The following is a 23257-nucleotide window of genomic DNA, read 5'->3' as shown; positions in this document are numbered from 1 at the left end:
CTATTGTTAACCCTCTGGGCGATACAATAAGATCGCCCAGGAGGGGGCGCAGCACTTTTTTTAAAATTTTTTATTTCTTAAATCATGTAGCGAGCCCTGGGCTCGCTACATGATAGCCGCTACCCAGCGGCATCCCCCCACCCACTCCGATCGCCTTCGGCGATCAGAGTAAGCAGGAAATCCCGTTCAGAACGGGATTTCCTGCTGGGCTTCCCCAGAGGGAGTCCCGATCCACCCCTCAGCGTTGCCTGGCACTGATTGGCCAGGCTGCGCAAGGGGTCGGGGAGGGGGGGGGGGCTGCGCGGCACGGCGGCGAGCGGCGGATCGGCGGCGAGCGGCGGCGATCGGAAGTTACACGCAGCTAGCAAAGTGCTAGCTGCATGTAACAGAAAAAAAATTATGCAAATTGGCCCACCAGGGCCTGAGAACTCCTCCTGCGCGACATACCCCGAGCTCAGCTCGGGATTATCGCTCAGGAGGTTAAACCTAGCCTTATTCTCATACAGAGCCCTCTCTCTACTGATGCCTTACACTAACTGACCTTCCCCACTGATGCCTAACACTAACTGACCTTCCCCACTGATGCCTAACACTAACCGACCTTCCCCACTGATGCCTAACACTAACCGACCTTCCCCACTGATGCCTATCCTTAATCAACCCTCTCATTGATGCCTAAAGCTAATGTCCATGGCTTCTCAGTTTTGTCAGACTCTGTGGTCTGGCTTAAAGGACATATGAGGTGAACATACACTGATAAGATAAACTATTGTAATTATTCTCCCTCTCCTAAAAATACTTTTTAAATATCCACAATTTTATTTTATATTTTAACCATTTCAGGCGCCCAGACGTGAAGAGCACGTCCGGTCAGCTGCTTACATGCACTCCCGCGCGCGATCACGGGCGCGCCCCCGTGGTGTCCCCCGGTAGCCCTGGGATCAGTGAAAGGGAACATGGTTCCCAATCACCGATCCCTGTCCCCCGCAGAAAAACCGAAGCGCTCACCCGTGAGGCTTCAGTTCTTCTGCCCGGAAAAATTTCCGCATCCCCCTTGTACTTCCGCTTAGCGAGGAGTACAAGAAGGGAAAACAAAAACGAAGGTGGCCATCTTGTGGCCAAATAGTAAAACTACATCTACACATTTTTTACATTACAATTTACACATTCAGTAACATTAAAAATTACCTGTTCATGTCCCACACCAAAATATTACCCAAATAAATATTTTAATGGAAAAAAAAATACAAAAAAAAAAAAAAACAACAAAAAACATAAATAGTTTCCTAAGGGTCTGAACTTTTTAAATATGCATTTGAAGAGGGTATACTACAAACATATTTTAATTTATAAGTTGGTAAATAGTGATAGACGCAACAAGGAAACAATGCACCTTTATTTCCAAATGAAATATTGGCGCCATATATTGTGATAGGGACAAAATTTAAATGGTATAATAACCGAGACATACGGGCAAATAAAATACATAGGTTTTAATTATGGTAGCGTGGATTATTTTAAAGCTATAATGGCCGAAAACCGAGAAATAATGAATTTTTTCCATTTTTTTCTTATTAATCCTGTTAAAATGCATTATTAAATAAATAAATAATTCTTAGCAAAATGTACCACCCAAAAAAAGCCTAATTAGTGGCGGAAAAACAAGATATAGAACAATAAATTGTGATAAGTAGTGATAAAGTTATTAGGGAATGAATGGGAGGTGAAAATTGCTCTGATGCATAAGGTGAAAAATCCCTGTGGGCTGAAATCTAGTTTTTAAGTTTTTACTGTTTTATTGTCTCTGCTCAATGACGTGTATTGAAGTGTGCCAGAGCTGAAATCTATGAACTATTGACCCTTTTTGATCTCTTTCCTGCTCTCAGGAGCCATTACTGCCAGGAAAGTGTTTTATGGCTGTAATTACTTATCAGTGAGCGTTACGCTAAAGTCCGACTCCGTGCCGCCCTGGACAGAAATTGTCACTTGCATAGCTGATTATGAACTTCAAGCAGAGAAAGAAAAAAAGGAACACAGCCTAGTTATATGTGTGCTAGACACATGTCTATCTCATCATGTCACATGTCACTTCGGTTGTCCTTTAAGGATAAACAAGATACATTTTGCAAAAGGTGAAACTGTCCTGGAGTATGCAGAGGCCGCACAGAGGGGGTTAACGTAAGCCGCCGCCTCTTGCTCCACACTGTTCTACATCTTCCCCACACTTCTGCCTTCTAAACTGGTAGTTCTGCAGTGAAGGCAGAGGTGTGGGGGATGGAGAGTGGCGTGGAGCTCACTGGCGAAAGGCAGCAGCTTAAGTGAGTTAACGCCCTCTTTGCAGCCATGCATAAACATCCAATATTGATTGGCCCACTACTGACCAATGTTGCCTCCTCCATGTAGTATGAGGGTCAAAAGATATTGAATGCTATGAGCAGATTGTGTAGGTAAGCTCTCATTTTATATGAAAGTGGTAAAATTAGGCATCATTGGCCAATCAAAACTCGGCTGTGTTGTACGCACCCTCTGGAGAAGAGCAATGGCCTTGTCCAGCACATGGATGAGATGATCCAGCAGACCAGATATCCTGCAGGTGCACTGGCTAGGTTCGGGGCTGCTATACACACACTAGATGCTATGCAGAGGCACCCTGATCAACCAACTTGGCCAAAAACCATCTAGCATGTGTACCAGGCTTCTGGGCAAATAGTAGAGTTTACAACTTGGTGGATGTAACATAACATACTGCAGCAGGAAGGGTTAACGAGATCGTCCTCAGGATAACCGATCTATCCACCACTACAGTGTATCTACGCCCTCTCTGACTTCATCTAAGCCACAAGGACATCTTGTAGCTGAAGCACAGCTGTGCAGGATTGGGCATTGCTCCTGTGCACACCTCTGGCGCTATCTGCTGCAGCATTGATTGGTGAAAGGGGATATATGTCCCCTGAGCTAATAAAATTGGATTTTTACCATTAAAAATACGTCGATTTTTGAAGATTTCAGTGAAAAATACACACACATTATTTCAGAATCAAATATCCTCACCATAAATTGTGACAGGAACATAATCTAAGTTGTGTGATAAACGCTAGAAATAGCCAAACATAATTTGTGGTTTTTTTATCTACAGTAGCGCTTTTTATTTTTAACCTGGAATTGGTAAAACTGACTGAGGAATAATGCCGTTTTTTTTCTACTTTTTTCCTCTTTTCCCCTTTAAAGGATACCCAAGGTGACATGTGACATGATGAGATAGGCATGTGTATATACAGTGCCAAGCACACAAATAACTATGCTGCGTTCCTTTTTTTCTTTCTCTGCCTAAAAAAGTTAAACATCAGATATGCAAGTGACAGTTTCTGTCCGGGTCGGGACTGGGTCAGACTATAGCATAACCCTCACTGATAAGTAATTACAGCCATAGTACACTTTCCTGACAGTAAATGGCTTCTGAGAGCAGGAAAGAGATAAAAAAGGATCAATAATTCATAGATTTGAGCTCTGGCATATTTTGATGAAGGTGTCATTAAGCAAAGGCCATTAAACCGTAAAAACTTAAAACCGAGTTTTAAATATAAAATAAAACTCTGGGGTATCTAAAAAAAATCATTTTTTAGGAGACTGAGGATAGATACAATTGTTTTCTCATCAGTTTATTTTCACCTTGGATGTCATTTAGAATGCATACAAAACAAAATTGTTCAAGGGGAAAAAATGCATGCCACACAATGAAAGCGTAGTATAGTATAACCATATATATTTAATTTAGGTATCATAAGTAGGGATAAAGTTATTGCTGATTAAATAGGGACATAGCTAAAAATGTCAAAACTGCTCTGGTCCATAAAGGGGGGCACAAGGTCTGGATGTGAAGTGGTTAATTGTTTGACTCTATCCCATAATTCCTGCATCTTGTAAGAAGCATTAGTCACGCTGCCTGGTGTCATTCCAAGCGTTTGAACTGAAATTCATGTAACTCCTCCAGATCTTTCGGGGGGGCGGGGGGGACCAGCAGCTGATTGTGTTATTTGGGGACGCCGCACAGCTGCCCTGTCTCCTCTGTCACTCCTCTTCAGCTGTATCCCCTTGTAGATGGGCCCAAAACGTCTTCCCTTTCAACAACTCCTAATCTGTCCCCCGTGTCGCCGATTGCCCTAATCGAGGATAGGTTTGTGGATCAAATCCTTTGACAAACCTTACTGACACCACGCCCTCGCACCTCCACGCCCGCATTGTCATAACTTCATAAATCTCCTGTCATCTCATCTCACTCAGCGTATCCCTCGTTATCAGCGCGGCGGACACATAATCCTATTATGAATGATCTGTGGCAGCTCGTTAGAGCCCGCAGTCATTAATTGGAGCAGATTCGCTGAGCGTCTCTGTTTTGTGCCCCTTAGGGAACTAATAACCTGAAACAGGAATAAAAAGGCTGCCGTTTATTAGGCTGATCCAGATTCCATCCTGTCTGAATTTTCTGTGAGGTCGGGAGCGCGCTCAGCGTTGCAATTTTCGAGGGCCTTTGTTTGGGGTTTGCGGGGCTGTGGGATCGCGTTCACGTTTTCCGCATGCAATGTTCTACGTATGTTTGCGATTTTTTTCGGATTGCCCTAAAGTGCATTGGAATCAGGAACGACTGAAAGCTGTCCGATTGATAATTGCTGGGAAAAAAATATGAATCCAAACGACGTACTATTTCCCATGCGAGCTAATGACTACAACGGCCAGTTGTTTTGGCATGACGGCTGCCGGGCCCCCATGTGTCTCTGGAACTCCAGGTGGTCACACCCAGACTGCTCCCCGGGCCCCTGCAATAGGAGGCTGGCTGAACGACATTTCAGCGCTACATAGGGATGCGTATGCCACACACATTCACACTACAACCCTCACAATTCCTTGTATCGCCTACTACTGCTCTTACCAGGTGACCCCTCATTGGCTAGGAGCTGTCACCTGGTACAAGCAGTAGGCAAGGGATTGTGGGGGCTGTGGTGCAGATGTGTATGGCCTCCGCATCCGCTATGCAGCTCTGCAAGTGGATCACAACTGCCGTGATCGGAGTGGAAGCGTGACGGTCAAATAGGGGCCTCTGGGGCTAACTTTGGTGAGGTAGTGGGTCCCTGGTTATCTTTGTCCCAGGGCCCCCATTCAGCTTAAACCAGCCCTGTGTGGTAATATGCATACAATGCAAATAAGTGTGCTGTGTCGTTCTGACCTGAGAGGGATATGGAGGCTGCCATATTTATTTACTTTTAAACAATGCACATTACTGGGCTGTCCTGCTGATCCTCTGCCACTAATACTTTTATTTATGTTGTATGGTAGCCAGGGATGGATTTAGGCCAAGGCCGCCTAGGCAATGCCCTAGGGCACCACAGGAGCAAGGGCACCAAAGCAGCAGGCTAAACTGGTGCAGCATTTGCAAGCTTGCAAATTGTGGTACTCTGCTGCTAGCCGCCTGTGCAGCAGCCACCTTGCTCTCTGAGCACATTTGCATTGTGGCCGGCGGCTATGGACTTGGGCAGCATTGGAGACAGAAAGGAAGAGGAAACTTCTGCACTGGAGACGAGCGGAGAAATGAGTGACACTGATGGCTGCTGCGGTGTGAAGGTGAGCTGGCTACCTATACTGAAAAAGGGGAGTGGGAAAAGGAGGGATTAAGGAAGTCATCTGGCTACCTATACTGGAGGGAAAGGGGGGAGGAGTCATCTAGCTACCTATACTGGAGCGAAAGGGGGGAGGGGTCATCTTGCTACCTATACTGGAGGGCAGCTGGTGACAGTGGCCTTGGGTGGTAAAAAGTACAAATCCGGCCCTGATGGTAGCGCACAGCTCGGATCCTGTTATTACGACGGGACTTGAAGCTGAAAAACAACATTGTGATTGGCCCCTTTGTGGGACCATTGCAGCAAATTGCTGTGTAATTAAAACTAATGTTATAAAGCATTGCATTGTGCACAGTGTGAATTCACCCATGTGAATACATAGGGCCCAAGCTTTTCAGCACTAAAACCTTATCAGCAGTATTTCAAAGCCAGATAAAAGTGTTTTGCCTTCTATTTACTTTTCAGGATTTCTGGCTGAATTCGATTTTCTGTTGACTGTTTCATTTGCATAGATAACACCTCTAGTTTTTTTTAACACTTGCTGTGCAGGAAAATAGAATGGAACTTCACGTACCCTTTAAGTTATGTCATTTCTTTTAGGGTGTTTATAGAGACATCCATGTTTTACATAATATAGCACGCCTATATTGTGTATCTACGTCCTTGTCTTCATTTCAGCAACAGGGGTGTAAGCACACATACTTCGCTGTTTAATTTAAATACTGCAATAACTGGGGCGAATGGGTAAATAAAACGTGTGGGTTTTATCTACTGTAGCACATTTTATTTTGAAACTATAAGGGCTGGAAACCGAGAAATAATATATTTTTTTCATTTTTTCCCCTTCTTATTCCCTTTAAAATGCATATAAAATAAACTAATTCTTAGCAAAAAAGTACCACCCAAACATAGCCTAATTTGTTGTGAAAAAATAATATAAAGATCATTTTGGTGTGATAAGTAGCGATAAAATTATTGGTGAATGAATGGGAGGAGCACGATATGTAAAAATTGCTGTCATTTTTAAGGGGCAGTAACCTGAGGTGGGGGGTGGTTAACATGTGTTTCTACATTTCTATGTTTTCTTGGGTAAATGTTTACAGTCCATCTCAGTACTCTGTAACTGTATCGTCCCCTGAAAGGTCAGTGTACCGATATGACACATGTTGGTGAGCTGACCCTGAATGGCTGTCTGGCTTCTGATATCTCTTTAGGGTCCAGATGATGACATTCCAAATGCCCGAGTCCAGCCTGCACTACACGTACAATAGTTCATCTCAAACTTTATATGCATCTAAGTTTTCGTAGCCAAAACAGACCCTTTCTCAAGGCCAACCACAACAGCATTAAGAGCCCCTTTTCAGGGTGGCTCCAGCATTCATCATTGATGATGTTCACAGTGAACGTGGCTGCAGCACAATGCACATTTGTTGCATCCATGCATACTGTACACATTGTAGGCTACTGCAATCGTCCTTAACCCATTCAGGTTCCGTGGTTTTCACGAGAGAAATGTTCACCTCCCATTCATTAGCCTATAACTTTATCACTACATATCACAATGAACTGATCTATATCTTGTTTTTTTCCGCCACCAATTAGGCTTTCTTTGGGGGGTACATTTTGCTAAGAGCCACTTTACTGTAAACGCATTTTAACAGGAAGAATAAGAAAAAAAATGGAAAAATTCATTATTTCTCAGTTTTCAGCCATTATAGTTTTAAAATAATACATGCCTCCATAATTAAAACTCACGTATTGTATTTGCCCATATGTCCCGGTTATTACACCGTTAAAATTATGTCCCTATCACAATGTATGGCGACAATATTTTATTTGGAAATAAAGGTGCATTTTTTCCATTTTGCATCTATCACTATTAACAAGTTTAAAATAAAAAAAATATAGAAATATTTCATCTTTACATTGATATTTAAAAAGTTTAGACCCTTAGGTAAATATTTACATGTTTTTTTTTTTTATTATTGTAATGGTTTTTTTTATTTATAGTAAACATTTTATTTGGGTAGTTTTGGGAGGGTGGGGGGTAAACAATAGATTTATAATGTAAATGTGTGTTGATTTTAATTTATTTTCATTTTCAGGTGTAGTTTTACTTTTTGGCCACAAGATGGCGGCCATGAGTTTTTTTACATGACGTCACTCTAAGCGTAACACACGCTTAGAGTGGCGCATCAGGAAGGGAACGGCCAGAAAAGGCGCAGCTTCCGAGAGAAGCTGTCGCTTTTTCAGCGGGGGAGAGGAATCAGTAATCGGGCTTCATAGCCCGATATATTGATTCCCTGACTACCGAATCCGCGGCCGGGAGTGCGCGTGCACGCGCGCGATCGGCCGCTGGGGCGCGCGGTAGCGCACATGGTTTCTGGACGTAGTTTCTACGTCCAGAAACCAAAATAGGTTAAAGGATACCCAAAGTGACATGTGACATGATGAGATAGACATGTGTATGTACAGTGCCAAGCACCCAAATAACTATGCTGTGTTCCTTTTTGTCTTTCTCTGCCTGAAAGAGTTAAATATCAGGTAAGTAAGTGGCTGACTCAGTCCTGACTCAGACAGGAAGTGACTACAGTGTGACCCTCACTGATAAGAAATTCCAACTATAAAACACATTCCTAGCAGAAAATGGCTTCTGAGAGCAAGAAAGAGGTAAAAAGGGGAATTTCTTATCAGTGAGGGTCACACTGTAGTCACTTCCTGTCTGAGTCAGGACTGAGTCAGCCACTTACATACCTGATATTTACCTCTTTCAGTCAGAGAAAGAAAAAAAGAAACACAGCATAGTTATTAGTGTGCTAGGCACCGTACATACACATGTCTATCTCATCATGTCACATGTCACTTCGGGTATCCTTTAAGAAGGGAGTCTGTTGCGACTCTGAAAACAGCAGATGCAGGTCAATAAAGTTTTGCATTTAATGATTGCACTTGGAATGTTGGCTGGAACTGTGTATTCACAGCATGCTCTCAATAATTTTTGAAATTGATCGTTGTACAGACACACTGCATGGCGGTTATCACAAAACTGTCTGACCAACTATAATCTAATGAGTCTACAGAGCGTATCAACAAAACACGGCTACCCAACACATTTTTTTCTACCCAAAAATGGACTGGTCAGCGGGCGTTCATTTAAAAAGGGTGCCATGTTAAATCAGGCACTGAAGAAAGCTGAATGTGGAATGTCAGTAAAATGATCGATATTCCATTACTTAAAGGGGACATCACCAGGAGTGTATTGCGCAGGCCCAGTATAGCCTGCGCCTGCACAGTACGCTCTTGGTGACGTCAGCGGGAGGGAGGGCAGTGGTTTTTCAGACTTTAAAGTCAGAAATTCCAGAAGTGAACCAGAGGTGGGCCCGGAGCATCGGTGAGTGGCTGCATGGGCACAGGATGTCTGCGGGGGACCATTAGAAGCCCCGGGTAAGTTCAACTCATTTTCCCCCGACCCCCCTACAGTGTCCCTTTAAGTCCAATAGTAAAATATCAGTAATTTATACTGATATTTTACTGACACTTAGCCTAACCTTGGATACCTGTCCCTATCCATATAGATTTAATGAAGAGTTCGAAAAACAAAAACAAAAACAAAACGATAAAGTATTTGCAAAAAGTAAGATCTGACATCTACCTGCTCAGACGCATCATTTTTTTTTACTCAGCCACAAATCTTTGGCGTTCTACCGGCATCAATCAAGGTTACATACTGACGTAAGATTGACCGCGCTTTTAATTTAAGTGCAATTTCTTAAAATGTGAAGTGTATGTTCAACCACGGTCATTTAAGGATCTGTTTCTTGGACAGGACATTATTTATAGAGCTTTTAATGCATTTTTTAAGCCGTTAAAGGTGTGCTGTCATTAAGGAACCAAAGTTTGTATTCCATTAACTCTGAGCTCGACACACTGGCAAGTTTTTGTCCAGATTGCCAATGTTGGTATATTAACGCTGTGATAAAATACGAAATCTAGACGTTGAGCCTTTGAGTTTTGAAACAATGTACATTTCTCTCAGGTTTTCTCACAGGAAATAATTAAATACCTTATCAATAACAAAAACCATTTAAACCCCCGTCTGACCCTAACAAACAGATGATCGTTGCTCATATTGTTGCCCCCTATTGTCTGGAAGAGCGGAATATGTATGTCGTAGATAAGATGAGAAAACTTCTCCTGTGAGGAAACTCAGGAGGAGAATCACTTATTGAATCAGCGCTCTACTCTTTTAAACAATTGCCTACAATTTCCTGCCTGAGGAAAAAAAAAACTGTAATCTTCCTGCAACTTTCTGCAGTGGGCGAAAAAGTTTGATTTCCCACCAGCAACATTCAAAAACTGAAATGGATTTTGCTATCATCCCTATATGGTCTACAGTGTGGATAATATCCTGTAATATACAATATTTGGAAGATATCTAAAATATAATAGTATATCCAATAAACCAATATAATATTTGGATAATATCCAAATGTTAAAAAACAACAACAGATAAATCATTTCTTTGTTACAATTTGTAAATCTCAGATTTCAAAAATCTACTTTGTTCTTAACTACTGCATGTTATCTAGATTGTAATTCTATACAAAAATAGTATCATTCCCACTGACCATTTATTGGACACTCATACTTCTAATATGTCCATAACTCGTTTCATGATTTCAAAACGTTTTCCCAACTGCCCTAAACTTTCTAGGCCCTTATTCAGTTCCATTTTCTCCTGAGTTTTCTCTTAGGATATACTGTCATTTTTCATCTTATTAAAAAATAACTTTTCAGTGTTTAGCAATCGAAAAAGTACTAAAAAGTAGTTAAAAGGGTGATATCAAACTTTTTTTCTCTTGCATGTCTCCATGGAGAAAACTCAAGAGAGAGTTAAAGTGAATGGGAACCACATTTAAAAAAAAAATGAGACCGATACTTACCCAAGGAGAGGGAAGGCTCTGGGTCCTATAGAGCCTTCCGGCTCCTCTCCTGGTCCCCTCGTACCAGTGCTGGCTCGCCCGGTAGCAGTATTTGATTAAATTAGTCAAATACTGCTTTACCCGGCCTAATGAGGCTTCAGACGCCTTCAGGGAGCCCGAGTGCTCCTGAACAAGGGTGGCCCAGTACTGCACCTGCGCAAACACGCTCTCTTGCACGCTCACGCCTGTGCAGTGCGGAGCCGCACGTCTTCAGGAGGACACGGCTCCCAAAGACTTCCAAAAACCCTTTCGGCGGGGGATTGACACGGGGGGGGGGGGGGGGGGGGGGTCTGTGGGGAGGAGCCAGCACAGGATAGAGAGCACCGAGAGAGGAGACGGAAGGCTCTAAACAACCCAGAGCCTTCCCTCTCCTTAGGTATTTGCTTCATTTTTTTTTACATGCGGTTCCCATTCACTTTAATGGATTATAGGCCCAAATGCAATTAATCTTTCCTCCTGAATTTTCTCCTAGGAGATAATTGTTCCTCTACTGGTTAAAATAACTTTTTTATCCCTCTGCAACTGAACAAGTACCAAAAAATAGGTGAGAAAGTACTGCCAAAATTAGTTGATTGTTTTATTTTCTTGCTTGCTGGTGGCTTTAAAGGTATTTTATTAATAAGGTGTGAAAATGTAACCTCAGGAAAACTCAGGAAAAAAAGTGAATTAGATACAGGCCTGAGGGGTCGATGCACTAAAGTGCAGTAATATTGCTGTGCGCAGAAAGGGCACGGCAATACTATCGTTACTACTGCCAGCGTGAAAGGTGAGTTACGTTATTAGTGCGACCCACCATATCGTGTAACGCAGTGATCTGCAAACCTGGCTCTCCAGCTGTTAAGAAACACAAGTCCCACAATGCATTTGCCTTTATGAATCATGACTGTGGCTGTCAGACTCCTGCAATACATTGTGGGCCGAGTTTGCAGATCACTGGTGTTGCGTATCATGTAGCACAAACACTGCAAACGTAACACACGTAACTAACAGTATTGCTCGTTAGTAACACGCATTAACATTATAGTGCTCGCACTTCTCAAGAATCTCGCGGTCACACTAATCGCATAACTTGCTGTACATGCTGCCGGTCAGGGCCGGATTTACCAAAAGGCAATGTAGGCACGTGCCTACAGGCGCCGGATGATGGAAAGGTGGCTCAGTCCCCTCCCCAAGCACCTCCCTCCCACCTTCCCTATGCAGAGTCCTGATGAGAGTGTAAACGAGAGGTTACTACTCTCGGCATTCCACTGACGAGATTTCCCTTCGGTCAGAGGCACCTCTAGCTTAATACTGAGGTTCCTCTAGCTACCTAATACTCAGGGAGACCTCTATCTGCTTAATACTGAGGGTATTTGGCTACCTAATACTAAGGGGCACCTGTAGCTAGCTATGATGGGCAAAGAAAATAAGGGAGAAGTGACAGAGGGGACAGCTAGCACACATGCGATGCAATTTGGTTGGGTTTGAAGGTTCATGGAGGGTGAAGTCTAGGATGCCAGTGTCTATAGGCTCTTGTGAGATAACTCCAGGCCTGCTGCAGGTTGCAATGGTAAAATTGCTCTGTGTTCTCCTTGAACAGCAATATTGCTGCACTTTAGTGCATGACGTTCTATTTTCCTTATATGCACCTTAGGGGCTGTCTTGAAAAGTAATTTCAACGTACTACACAATGACAATAAAGTGTTCAAATCTTCCTCTATACATTCTCCACAGTTCATACTCAACATCCCCCCCCCCCCCCCAAGCATCATTCCACATGTCTGTCCAATAGCTTTAGCATACAACATCTCCCTTACATCCAAGCTGCCCTCCTCCTCCCCTTGTACTCACTCGGGGATGGATCAGTATCCGTGGAAAGGGCAGAGACAAGGCGACGGTGAGGTGGTCCCGGAGAGGGATTCTCTCTTAAATACTTTCTCCATCTGATCTATTTTGAGATTCTTCATCCCCTCCTCCTCAGCATCCAGGTCCTTTGGTGTCAGATGCCCTGAGACAGCAGATAAGGGATCAGCTTTATTGACAAGTAACTCATCAAGAAACTCTATTAATACGTCTGGCAGGAGCTCAGATCCTGGACTTGAGCTCCGAGGCCAAAGGAGGAAGAAGGGCTGCAAAAGAGAGACCTTATGCCTGAAACGTAAAAGGTGGGTGCTTTGGGGAGACCCCTATTGTCTGCATCCGTGCACCCCCCAAAATCCGCTCCGAAGCTGGCATTGTGCTGCTATTGCTTTATCTGCGTTGGTTCTTCTGAACTTCTGGCCTTTGAAAAGTCAGAGGGCTGAGGGCTGCTATCCAAGTAGAATTTAGAAGAGCGAAAAGCGTGCCAAAGAATAGGTCAGACGTCTACGAGATCCAAGACGGGAGGAGAAAACAAGACTGGGCCCAAAAAAGGGGACTGCCTAAAGGATAAACAAAGATTCACCTTGGATCTGCTACAAGTTTAATGATTTTTCTGTTGCCAATATTTTTAATTCCCTGTGCATCGTGATTGAATTTGGCTTGGCAGGAAGACGAAAGATCCAACAGGGATAACATGGATTTATTTCTGCATTTTTTTGTTCATCCACCTAGTCAAAGATTATCATCACTGATATGTGGCTCTACAAATCGGTGTGCAGAATGGTTGGAACTTTTTTTGGGTTGGGTGGAATGTCCCCACTTTTTGGATGGAATGTTTTGGACTCTGTTTGTTGGGTCTCTGGAGGCCTCCGAGCAGAGCTCCATGATTTAGTCTTGGTCTTCTCTGCAGTTTGGAGAACGTGTGCAGCTGCGGAGAGAGAAGAACTCTCGGAATGGAAATGCCATGGACGAGCCACAAGTCGTTCCACCCCTCCTCTCGTTATTTTCACTGTGCCAGGACTACTGAATGGAGAAGCTTGGATAATGCCTGTTGTAGCTGCAGGTATGAAATACCCGGCCAAGAGTCCATGGAATCCTTTCTATGCCTTTTGTACGCGTGGACTCGACTAGAGGTCACCAAACACTGAGAAGCAAACAGGAAGTCCCCATTCATGATAGATCCCTGCAAGATCCTCTCTTCCATACCGACCTCTGGGATACCTAGCACAAAGACATTCGTGGCTTAGATGATGAAAGTTTATGGAATACTGAGGATGTAATAATACAGCTCAACTTATCCTGGCAAATATACAGGGGCTTTCACAGAATCATTGTTTATTATAATTACTATGTAATAATATAACAACTTATGCAGCACTTTACAGAGTACATAGTCATGTCACTGACTGTCCTCAGAGGAGCTCACAATCTAATCCTACCATAGTCATAGTCTAATGTCCTACTATATTATTATTATGTATTTATATAGAACTGACATCTTCTGCAGCACTTTACAGAGTACATATTCATGTCACTGACTGTCCTCAGAGGAGCTCACAATCTAATCCTACCATAGTCATAGTGTAATGTCCTACCATATTATTATTATGTATTTATATAGCACTGATATCTTCTGCAGCACATTACAGAGTACATAGTCATGTCACTGACTGTCCTCAGAGGAGCTCACACTCTAATCCTACCATAGTCATAGTGTAATGTCCTACCATATTATTATTATGTATTTATATAGCACTGACATCTTCTGCAGCACATTACAGAGTACATAGTCATGTTACTGACTGTCCTCAGATGAGCTCACACTCTAATCCTACTATAGTCATAGTCTAATGTCCTACCATATTATTATTATGTATTTATATAGCACTGACATCTTCTGCAGCACATTACAGAGTACATAGTCCTGTCACGGACTGTCCTCAGAGGAGCTCACACTCTAATCCTACCATAGTCATAGTCTAATGTCCTACCATATTATTATTAATGTATTTATATAGCACTGACATCTTCTGCAGCACATTACAGTGTACACAGTCATGTCACTGACTGTCCTCAGAGGAGCTCACACTCTAATCCTACCATAGTCATAGTCTAATGTCCTACCATATTATTATTATGTATTTATATAGCACTGACATCTTCTGCAGCACATTACGGAGTACATAGTCATGTCACTGACTGTCCTCAGTGGAGCTCACACTCTAATCCTACCATAGTCCTAGTCTAATGTCCTACCATATTATTATTATGTATTTATATAGCACTGACAAGCACTGTACAGAGTACATAGACATGTCACTGACTGTCCTCAGAGGAGCTTACACTCTAATCCTACCATAGTCATAGTGTAATGTCCTACCATATTATTATTATGTATTTATATAGCACTGACATCTTCTGCAGCACATTACAGAGTACACAGTCATGTCACTGACTGTCCTCAGAGGAGCTCACACTCTAATCCTACCATGGTCATAGTCTGATGTCCTACCATATTATTATTATGTATTTATATAGCACTGACATCTTCTGCAGCACATTACAGAGTACATAGTCATGTCACGGACTGTCCTCAGAGGAGCTCACAATCTAATCCTACCATAGGCATAGTCTAATGTCCTACCATATTATGATTATTATGTATTTATAAGGAAGTGACATCTCCTGCAGCACATTATAGAGTACATAGTCATGTCACTGACTGTCCTCAGAGGAGCTCACACTCTAATCCTACCATAGTCCTAGTCTAATGTCCTACCATATTATTATTATGTATTTATATAGCACTGGCATCTTCTGCAGCACTGTACAGAGTACATAGACATGTCACTGACTGTCCTCAGAGGAGCTTACACTCTAATCCTACCATAGTCATAGTGTAATGTCCTACCATATTATTATTATGTATTTATATAGCACTGACATCTTCTGCAGCACTGTACAGAGTACATAGTCATGTCACTGAGCTCACAAGCTAATCCTACCATAGTCATATTTATATGTATGTATCGTAGTCTAGGACCAGATGGTGTAGCTAGGGTGGGCAAGGGGGAACTCATGTCCCCGGGTGCAGCACTGTAAGGGGGCGCAGAGCATGGCCACCGTACCCCCAAGTTAGTGAGAGGCATCTCGTTGGCTGCCTGAAGTGCCCCCGCGTCTCTCCCTCCCTCTGCAGAGGAGTGCAGAAGCGTTAACAGCAGCAGAACAAGGGGGCACATCTGGCTATCAAAACAGCATTTGTACATTTGGCTCCACCCATGACCACGCCCACATTCTGATGCGTGGCCATGCCCAACTTGTCCAGAGGGGGTGCAAAAACTGTCTTTGTCCCCGGGCACTGAAAAGCCTAGCTACGGCCCCGTTCACACTGCACGCGTTTGCAGCCGTGTTTTGGAAACGCGTGCAGGTGGCCGACACGCACGACATCAGACAGTGCATAGAGTGCCCTTTCTGATGTACACACTGCATGCGTTCCGGACCTGTGCGGTCCGGGAACGCATGCTGCACGCATTTTTTGTAAAAACGCGTGGCTGTCCCATTCACTTTTCAGTGATGGGATCAGCCACGCAACGCACACAAACGCGGATGGCGTGCGTTCGTACGCGTTGCGTTCCGCACGCATGGCCATCCGCGTTTGTGATGTGAACGGGGCCTAAACCTCTGTCTATGACCAATTTAGGGGGAAGCCAATTAACTTACCTGTATGTTTTTGGGGATGTGTGAGGAAACTGGAGTGCCCGGAGGAAACCCACAGAGACATGGGGAGAACATACAAACTCTGTGCAGATACCTTGGCTGTGATTTGAATCAGGCATAGGTACATTAGTACACCTTAATACAACTAACAGAAGAAAGGCCCAGTGCACACCAAAACTGCTAGCAGTTCTGCAAAACGCTAGAGGTTTTTGGAGCAGATTTCAGAGCGATTCTAGGCATGTTTAGAGAGATTTTCTAAACATGCCTAGCGTTTTTGGGAGCGTTTTTGTGTAGCAGATTTCATATATTGTTACAGTAAAGGTGTTACTGAACAGCTTCTGTAACAAAAACGCCTGGCAAACCGCTCTGATGTAGTGTTTTCCACAGCAGTTTGAGCTTTTGCTATACTTTACATTAAGGCAGAAACGCCTCTGCAAACCGCAAAAGTGCAGCAGGAGCCACGTTTGCGGTTTGCTAAAAACTTTATACCACTGGTGTGCACCATCCCATTGAAATACATTAGCCAAGCGTTTTCACTGGCGGAAGCAGTTTGCGGAAAGCTTCAAAAACCGCTCGGTGTGCACTAGGCCTTACATAACATTTACGTGAATCCTACAGGAACTAAATAAACATCACAAATTCTACCTTTTGTCCAAGCCAAAAACCGTAGCTATCTCTAATATTCCGGTAATAAAAAGATCCTGATAATCGATGAAATACACGTTATGCACGCCGAAATGACCAGAATATGTTACAATAAGTTTTATGCACATTTCCTAGCTGCATACATTTGCATAAAACGATTATAAAATTTACTTTGATTCTGACTTCATATCGATAGAGTTCTTGGGGCCCCATGTAAAACTCGCACCGGGGCCCCAAGCGCCTTAGTTATACCACTGCTGGCGGGGCAAGGAGAACCAGCAAGGAAGGGGTCTGAGGCAGACACAGTAGAGGACGGAGGTGGAGATCCGGGGATGACATGAGGATAAGTGAGGCGGGATCAGGAAAGGGCAGGGGTCTCGGAGGGCTATAATGTTTTGTTACCGTTAGTGGGTGCCAGCAGGCCGGGTGCCAGGGAGCAGCATAGGCTTACCCATTTCTGGGAAGGAACGTGTAACACATAACTGAGGCAAGCGGCTTATTTCTCTCCTAATCAGTCATTTGTGGAATTACGCCCGACACAACTGTACTTGTGCCAGGAGGGGGGTTCTTTTTTTTTTCACTGGTAATTAGAGATGGTGAATGAAATGCTAATTATTGCAACTGGATGCAAGTGTGGTTGCGGTTTTTACATTACTTGAAATCTGGCCAATCAGCTACAGCTGAATTTTTTTGGTATGATTAACTTCTTGAGGACTGTGTCACGCCGATGGGAGTGACCGCGGCGGCAGCCCCAGGACCGCTTAACGCCGATCGGCATAAGGTCCTGTGGGCGTGTTTTGCAGGAGATTCCGTTTGAGTGACGATCAGCCTCCCATCGGTGATCGCCGCTACGAGACTGTTAGACAGCGAAACCACTGTCTATTTACTGTGTACAGCGCTGGGATCTACGGCGGCGCTGCACTGGGGACAGCCGTGTGACTCAGCTGTCCCCCTGGGCGGCAAGACAGCGCTCTGCTGTCATAGGCTGAAGCCTATGACAGTCGATCGCACTGATTGGCTGGCTGTGGGAGGGAGGGAGGGGGAATAGAAAAAAAAAGTAGGTTTATTTTAAATAAAACCCGAAATAAATATTTGTATAGAAAAACAACAACCTGTGAGCGATCAGACCCCACCAACAGAAAGCTCTGTTGGTGGGCAGAAAAGGGGGGGGGGGGCGGAAGAGATTCACTTGTGTGCTGAGTTGTACGGCCCTGCAGCGAGGCCTTAAAGGGACACTTAAAGGAATACTATCGATGTATGCATTTATTTTTAAATGCTGTATGTTGTAGCACACATTAGGGCAAGTACTAGGAGCAATTTGATTCCTCACACAGCTGTTCCTCTCAGCTGTAAAATCCTCCGTCAGTTTTGGCGTCAGTGTTAAGCAGCCCATACACTCAGCCGATTTTCTGGCCGACCGATCGATCCCGATCGATCGATCAATCGATTGCAAATCGGTTGGCCAATCGACCGATCGACGGCGGATTTCGATCGATTTCGATGGATTTCCATCGAACTTGCAGGGTGGAAAATTTAGGTCGATCTGATGAGATTGCTTATCAGTTTGCATTGGCCTTAATGGAAATCTGATGGCAAAAAAATGCCATCAGATCGAATTTCAATAGATTTCAAACTGAAATCTATTGGAATTCTATCCTGGTAAAAAATGTTCTAAAAACGCATCAGATAGATCATCAGATGCATTTCTTATCTATCTGCTGCCAATCTGACGAGTGTATGGGCACCTTTAAAGATTCTAGCAATGTGTGTTTATTATCTTTGCTTCTCTTGACTGATAAAGATACTAATCATGCTGATTGTAGACAGTGGTCTGCCCTTCTCAGCAGCTTGTAAAGTGGATGCAGCCTGGAGTGAATCACCTCAAGCAGGCAGCCAGTCTGAGTGTAAACACAGACTAGTGTTATAGCTAGTTATATTCCAGCAATATTCCAGCTCATTTAGTTACCTGTTACCACCTCAGCTCAGCCTATTTCTCCTCATGTCTGCTGCATGCTGTGAGTGACACAGTGACATATATTTGTGAGCTGTGTGACAGAGTAACCAAGCAGCTCAGGGTGACCCAACCTACTATGAGGGCTCTTTCACATCAGAGCTTGCGTTGGAGAACGCTCAAAGCATACGTTTTGTTGTATGCGTTTTAATGCGTTTTGATATGCGTTGCACTGCAGTGAGTGTGCGTTTTTAATCCGTTTTCAATCCGTTACTGCACATAGAAAAACGCAGGTAATTTTTTTTTTTCTTTTAGTTTTCAACTTTCTACATTGTTCCTCTGTTGCATTCTGGGACTGATTGCCTGCGTTAACGGATTAAAAACGCGCATAGTGTGCGTTTTACATTGACTAACATTGTAACGCATAAAACTAGCGTCGGACGAAAAACTGCGCCTGGGTGCAGTGTAACGCAACGCACAAAAAGGCTGCGTTACATGTGAAAGCTAAAATGAAAGTCTATGGACTTTCATTTCACCTTGGGTAACGCAAACTTTACCCTTTGCGTTGAAACACAGAAAATCTGCCCTAATGTGAAAGAGCCCTGAGCTGTGTGAGAAATGAATTTTTAAGCAGGGATAGCGAGAGAGAGACCTGGGTGAATAAATAAAGTGCCCCTAGCACTAGTGGTAATGTGTACACTAATAGAGTATTAAAAAAAAGTCGTTTCAATCGATAGTACTCCTTTAAGTCAGAAAAAAAATGAGTTTTACTCACCTAGGGCTTCCAATAGCCCCCTGCAGCTGTCCGGTGCCCTTGCCATCTCCCTCCGATACTCCTGGCCCCGCCGGCAGCCACTTCCTGTTTCGGTGACAGGAGCGGACAGGCTGGGGACGCGAGTGATTCTTCGTGTTCCTGGCCACAATAGCGCCATCTATGCTGCTATAGCATATATCATATACCATATAGCAGCATAGAGGGCGCTAATGTGTCTGGGAACGCGAAGAATCACTCGCGTCCCCAGCCTGTCAGCTCCTGTCACCGAAACAGGAAGTGGCTGTCGGCGGGACAGGAGGATCGGAGGGAGACGGTGAGGGCACCGGACAGCTGCAGGGGACTATTGGAAGCCCTAGGTGAGTAAAACTCTTTTTTTGGTTTGACTTAAGTGTCCCTTTAAAGCTGCAGTGGCCCAATTTGTGAAAAATGGCCTGGTCTTTAGGGGGGGGGGGGGGGGGGGGCTGTTTAAGCCCATGGTCCTTAAGTTGTTAAGGGCCAGTGCAAACCAAAAAGTAATCGCGAACGCTAAGCGCCTTTTGAGGTGATTTTTCTAGGCGATTCTAGGCATGTGCCTAGTGATTTTCTAAGCATGCCTAGCGATTTTTGAAACATTTTGGTGTAGTGTTTTTTATTTTTTGTGACAGTACAGCTGTAACTGAACAGCTTCTGTAACAAAAACGCCTGGAAAATCGCTCTGATCTAGCGCTTTTCAGAGCGGTTTTCCACTTTCCTGTACTTAACATTAAGGCTGAATCGCCTCACAAATCAGCAGAAATGCTGCAGGACCTGCGTTTGGGAAAAAAATCACATCGCTCTGGTGTGCTCCATCCCATTCAAATACATTGGCCAAGCGCTTTTCAAAGCGCTGGCGTTTTTAAAAGCGCTCAAAAGCGCTGTTGGTGTGCACCAGCCCTTAGAAGTGAACACAAACTGCAGATAGATTTGCATCAAGTTGAAAAAGTTATCATCTGGTTAGCTTTACACCTCTCTGGCGGTCTGATTATTTTCAGATTGTAGGGTGTACTGCTTGGTGCAATCGTTTCACATACTTTTAGACCCTAAAACCAGGAAAAAAAATCACACCGCAGGGAGATCTGCAGCAGCCCTGCACATTACTCACCTCCCTGGGATCCAGCACTGCAATTCTCCCTCCGTCCTCCAGGTGGCGCTGTAACCCTATAGTGAGATCGCCCGAGGGATCCAGAGCCTCTGAGGAGTGGAAGAAGAATGGCTGCCGGGGTCTGGATCTCGGGGGAGGTGAGTTGAAATGCCGCCCAGGCTGCACTGTCTCTGCATACCTCCTGGCAGCTAATCTGAGTCAGGCTTGAGATTAATGGTCTTGACTTCTTTTTTTCCAGCCCAAGCCTGACTCGGGGTTACCGCCAAGGAGGTTAATGGTAGAATATCTGTCCTGCCATACGCGTTTCCTTTACCAAAATCAATGTCTCCAACTGAAAATGTAGTGTATAAACAGGAGTTCCCTCATGCTATTGAGGAGGTGTTCTATCCCGCTGCATCACTCATGGGGGTCATGAGTGATGCAGCGGGATAGAACACCTCCTCAATAGCATGAGGGAACTCCTGTTTATACACTACATTTTCAGTTGGAGACATTGATTTTGGTAAAGGAAACGCGTATGGCAGGACAGATATTCTACCATTAACCTCCTTGGCGGTAACCCCGAGTCAGGCTTGGGCTGGAAAAAAAGAAGTCAAGACCATTAATCTCAAGCCTGACTCAGATTAGCTGCCAGGAGGTATGCAGAGACAGTGCAGCCTGCCAGAAGAAACCAAAACGGTCTCTTCTGAACAACAATAGTCGGGGTGACTATTGTTGTTCAGAAGAGACCGTTTTGGTTTTGCATGCAGAATTAATGCAAATAAGATGCAGCTTGGACCTGGGCCAATCAAATGTGTTTCCTGGAAGAATGAAATGTCTCTGATTGGCCAGGCTGCATACAATTGGTACATGTGCTGGAATTCTTGGCATCCTTTTGGCTATGTCTGTTGTGGGAACTTCTGAACCTTCCTCTGCTCATTCTCCTCTTTCCAGAGAACAGGACACGCCGCTCAGACAGACGACCGTTTCGGGTAACGATTATATAAAGCGTGTGTGTCGCTTCAGAGGGGCTCTGAGATCTAACGTTTCACAGAAAGCGTGACTTGGAATTTAGAGTACGCTTGTCAGCTTGCTCAAAAATTCAAACTATGAGTCTAGAGCCTCGTACAGACAGGACTCTGTCACCCACACAGATTGATCACTTCGGGTGACAGTTTGTGGTCTGAATGGTCCCCTCATTCCTCTGCACCTGTCTCCTGCAATCATCGACAGGTCTGTAAAGGAATCACTAACCAGACTGAAGATGACAGTCACATGATCCCCCACAACTCCCATTCCTTGAGGAAATCAGCCCTAACCCTTCTCCAATAAGGTTCAAACGTAAAAAAAACTAAATAAATAAAACTTGCGGACACTTTAAAGTCCACCTCCTTGGCCAGTTTTGGCCTCCTGTCCCCCCCCCCCCCCCCAAAAAAAAAGAAGACTCAAAGGTCAACTGTAATGTTCTTAAACAAAATAGTTAGATACTCACCTACGGATGAGGGAAGACCCTGGAAACCTTAAAGCCTTCCCTTTCCTCTCTGTGTCCCCTCGTTCCACCGGCTGTATCTTTGGGTCTCCTTGGAAGTGCTCCGGTCACCGAGTACTGAGTGGCTTGTTACTACTGCGTTGGTACGTGCACAGTACAGGGCTGCTCGTCTTCAGAAGTAATTGTGACCTGAGTTGAGTTCTTCTATGGCCTTCCAAGGAGATGTGAAGGTCTCTTCGCCATTAAAGTGGAAAGTTAGAACGGGGGACTCAGCCGTGGAACGAGGGAACCGAGAGAGGACCGGAAGGCTCTAAGAGAGCCAGAGCCTTCCCTCCTCTTAGATAACTATCTAACTCTCAAAGGTTGAGGGTTTCTGCTGTCCGGTGTTGCTGCCTCAAGGAGATCAAGTAGGAACATGTGACCATGTGTGGTGCATGTAGATACTACAATGGTGGCTCTGGACCCCAAGAAACAACTGCTGGCCTGGAATTGTACTTGATGGTCTTGATGAAGCTCTCCAATCAAAGTCATACACAGGGATGTGCAAAACTCATCTTCTAACAAGAATTTCCTCAAACCGTGGTTAGTATCACAGATTTGCTTCTAATGGGGTTCTGGAATAGGTATACCGGTGTTACTAGCAGTAGCGTGCAGAGGAGTGGAATGGATAGGGACAGCAGTGGCAGAGGAATGTGTTGACAGGTTCCAAGCAGGTGGCATGCGAAAACAGAGTGTAAAAACAGGTAAACAACGGATGCCCAATGTAACTAACTGGTCAGTGATCAGTTTTTACAGAGTCAGTGTTTTATCATGTACAATCTGAACCTGGACGAATTTTACGAACAAAGGATCAGAAAACAGCAATGGTCAGTGTGGTGTGCATCCCCCATTGATCAACAACAGCAGTTTGTTTGTGGTGTAAGTCACCCATGGATCAATGTCAGCTGTTTGTTTGTGGTGTAAGTCCCCCATGGATCAACGTCAGCAGTTTGTTTGTGGTTTGCGTCTCCTGTGGATCAATGTTAGCAGGTTATTTCAGAATCAGAATCAGAATCAGAATCACTTTATTCGCCAAGTGCGACAGGCGCCGCACCCGGAATTATTTGTGGACACAGGCGTATTGGCAGGTGCAAACAGTGCAAGTAACA

At 44.2% G+C, this 23257-nt stretch overlaps 2 protein-coding genes across 2 annotated transcripts in view; one reads left to right on the top strand and one right to left on the bottom strand.

The window, feature by feature from the left end:
* Positions 1-12533, bottom strand: part of LOC137531924 (parvalbumin alpha-like) — a 96005-nt gene extending 83472 nt beyond the window's left edge. Inside the window, exon 1 of the mRNA XM_068251955.1 lies at positions 12425-12533. The gene's annotated coding sequence lies outside the window, so the exon portion shown is untranslated. The remainder of the gene's footprint in view (positions 1-12424) is intronic.
* The window catches only part of NCF4 (neutrophil cytosolic factor 4), a 185540-nt gene that overhangs the window by 20541 nt on the left and 141742 nt on the right, over positions 1-23257 (top strand). The window lies entirely within an intron of this gene.

This window comes from Hyperolius riggenbachi, chromosome 9 (genome assembly GCF_040937935.1).
Source record: "Hyperolius riggenbachi isolate aHypRig1 chromosome 9, aHypRig1.pri, whole genome shotgun sequence".
Lineage (NCBI taxonomy): Eukaryota > Metazoa > Chordata > Amphibia > Anura > Hyperoliidae > Hyperolius > Hyperolius riggenbachi.
This window is presented reverse-complemented; position numbering and strand designations above follow the sequence as displayed.